This window comes from Salvelinus sp. IW2-2015, linkage group LG22, assembly GCF_002910315.2.
Source record: "Salvelinus sp. IW2-2015 linkage group LG22, ASM291031v2, whole genome shotgun sequence".
Taxonomy (NCBI): Eukaryota; Metazoa; Chordata; class Actinopteri; order Salmoniformes; family Salmonidae; genus Salvelinus; species Salvelinus sp. IW2-2015.
In genome coordinates this window covers 37,567,053-37,570,317 of record NC_036862.1, presented here as the reverse complement: position 1 = coordinate 37,570,317, position 3,265 = coordinate 37,567,053, and the positions used below count along the sequence as shown (strand labels likewise).

At 47.7% G+C, this 3,265-nt stretch overlaps 2 pseudogenes; both read right to left on the bottom strand.

Annotated features, from left to right (window-relative positions):
- Positions 1-354: 354 nt before the first annotated feature.
- On the bottom strand, positions 355-2,018 carry LOC139022749 (extracellular calcium-sensing receptor-like; annotated as a pseudogene).
- Positions 2,019-2,130: 112 nt separating this feature from the next.
- On the bottom strand, positions 2,131-2,831 carry LOC139022748 (vomeronasal type-2 receptor 1-like; annotated as a pseudogene).
- Between the last annotated feature and the right edge of the window lie 434 nt (positions 2,832-3,265).

Genomic DNA, 3,265 nt, shown 5'->3' with positions numbered 1-3,265 from the left:
TGAATGTCTCACCATCAATGTTTCTTGGTGTTTTGGCTGGCTCTCAGCAAATAAGAAACAATTTAGGAGAAAATGCAGAAAAGTAAACCAAACTGGAGGCCGAATGCAAAGATCTCCACAGCTACAGTGAACTTCCCAGGAGAGCTGACATAAGCTGGGATAAAGGTGATCCAGACTGCACAGAATATGAGCATGCTGAAGGTGATGATTTGGCCTCATTGACGTTATCAGGCAGGTTCGAGCCAGAAAAGCCAGCAAAAGCACAAGAGAGCAGGAGTCCTATAATACCCAACAGGCAGCCTTGCAGAGCTATTACCAATAGTGCACCAGCTACACAACTCTAGATGATTTTCCTTATAGGTCTTCAATGTTCTTTGTAGGGGAAAGGAGGGAACGTAACAAAGAACACAATCAGGACCCTTTTATGAGAGTGAAAGCCACGAACCTGAGTCTCTCTGTTGGAGGGAACGATACATTTTCATGACATTACTGCTGAAGTTGGTACCTCTGAGGCCATCAACACCATTGTTTTCCCCAAATACACGAGATGCAGAGGACGAAAGTGATGCCAAACGTGTGTGACGCAGCCTACAGGACAACTCAGAGGCCGCCAATGAAAGGTAAAGAGAACACAGAAAAACAGAGTCTCAGGAAGAAGAGCCAGCAGGCCAGCTCAGACTCAGAGTTTTGGCCCCTGACATGGGGTGTCCTTATGAATTGAAAACACAACAGCACCAGAGTAGTATACACCAGACCCCAGTAGGAGAAAAAACACCAGAACTATGCCACATCATTCTTCATAGGAGAGGAATTCAACTGGTTTCAAACACACAAACGGTCCCTTTTTTCATTTGACAATACTCCAAGTACATCGATAGCAGCCGTTAGAATCTGTAAGGAGATTAAGAACGTCATTCATTCCCATGAATCAGTGGTTGTCATGTGTTTTTCCCACATCTATAGTCTTGTTGGGCAGTGACAGAGCTTGAAAGTAATGCAGGTAGCCCTAAAATGCATTAATATATTTACCTGTGATATTACTGGATCTCTCCATCCCACATGGTACATACCAGTCATAACAGCATACAGGCTTTCCTTTCTGTAAGCCTTACGAGTGCCTGTGGGACAGCTTCTCACTGCACACTGCTGCAGGTGGCCTGTCAGAAGAAATACAAAACACGTCTGAATAATGGTGGCATTTTATATAAATAAACGTGCAGAAAATGTTTTAATTCAATACTTCTGGAAGTTATATTACCAATACAAAACAAACAATTGAGAAATAGACTAATGTGGATTAACGTAACATTAAATATAACGCAATGTTTTAACATTTGTAGTGGTTTTGAGGTTTGCATGTGTTATTGCTTTTGCAACATAAGTCAACAATGTATTTTAGTCCTACCTCTGCCTGGCCCCCTGCCCAGACCAGTTTTTCCCCTTGTTGAAGGTAATGCCGCTGTTCAGGGGGCAATCGAGGAATCAATACAGCCCCCACAAGCATGGAACTGCAGTGTTCCGCATCCTTCCCACGCTGGCAGTTTCAAACAGGTCGTAGCAAAACGCCACCCACATCCCCGTTTAGCATCGAACCAGATCTCCTCTCCGTGTCTTTAACTCTAAACCTCAACCTCCTTCAAGGTACTGTAGCAACCTGCTCAACAACATGGAGATAGACAGAGAGAGAGAGAGAGAGTGAGAGAGAGAGAGAGAATGAGAGAGATTGAAAGAAGAAGAGACAGTGAGAGAGAGAGACACAGAGACCACAGAGACACACAGAGACACATCAGAGACACAGAGCATAGACAGATAGAGACAGAGAACACCTAAAGAACAGAGAGAGACAGAAGAGACACAGAGAGACAAACAGAGAAACACAGAGAGACCCACAGAGAGACACAGAGAGACACAAAGAGAGACAGCAGAGAAACAGACAGAAGGGGATGAATCATATGAATATGTGCTTGCTCACCTGCTGTGGTGTGTAAGACTGGTCTGTTGCCGCTGTCCTGTGTCATTCTTTAAGTCTGTCAGAGTTGTGTAGAGCGTGTGCAACTGGCATATACAGCTGTGTCACTTTATGGATTATTCTCACTCTGACACGTCCGTCGTAATTGGTTCTTCAGCTTGCTAAGCTCTCTGTTTTCCTGTGCACAAGCGTGCTGTGCCCCCTTGAAGGAGCACTGGAAAACACAGTCTCCAGAACTCCCTGAGCAGGGTGTGTCCTGGCGCTGGGAGGGGTGCAACTTCTCTTAGGAAACACCTCCAGACCATGCCAGCCTGGCATTCCTGATGGCAACGCCCACCGCCCCACTCAGGAAGCCGTTAGGCCTTGTTCTCCGTCAGCACTCCTGGGCTGTGATCCAGGCCTCGCTGCCACACCCACTGCAGCCCCTGGTCTCCCTCCAGAGCCAACTCATTCAGCAGGGGGAGGAGGTCCCCAAGCCAGGAACAGCACCCACCACCCTGGCTGGTGGCCTTCCTGATCACCCTAACGGTTTCCAAAGGAAGCTTTATCTCGGGGGTCTGTTGCGGTGGATTGGCCTCTTGGTATCTACACAGACTCCTCATGCCACGCTGCATCCAGGAATGTTGGCCCATGCCGTTGTTTCCATAGTCATTGTTGCTGTTCACCACTTCCGCACCCAGTTTCCATCCAAAGTGGTTTGACCAGCTTTGGCAGGGCTTCTGCTCTGGTAGAAGTCGACTGGAGATGGTTTCTGAACGAAGGAGGGGAACTTTTTCTGTTACTCGAGACAAGCACAGGTGGCAAAGTGGCTGAGAATCTGTGTGGAAGAAACGGGAAGTTTGAAACTTGATCTTTCATACATAGCTGACATTGATATACTTACCTCTAAAGAGCCCAAACCAGAAGGTTGTCTCACCACAGGGATGCCTGAATGGTCCCGACCCGGGATGATATTCCGATGGTTGGGATTGGAGCTTTGACTCCCCTAAAAATGCCCACACGGACTGGAGATCTGGAGCAGGGCGAGGGTCTCCCAGGCTGTCCCCAAGGGCCCAGGGCTGTTCATTCAAGGGCCAGGAGGCTGAAGTGGATGGCCAAGGGGGGCAGGAGCTGGGCAGAGTCATAAGACATGGTAACCCAGAGACAAGTCCTGGGAAGAAGATCACTGCTGTTGTTTGATCTACTCCAGGCAAAGATCAGGGTCCTGTGCAAACCTGGAACTCACGTGGGTTGAAACTGGACACGGTAAAACACAACAAAAAAAATAGTTAGTTGAAGCCCAGGATCGCCAGTGCG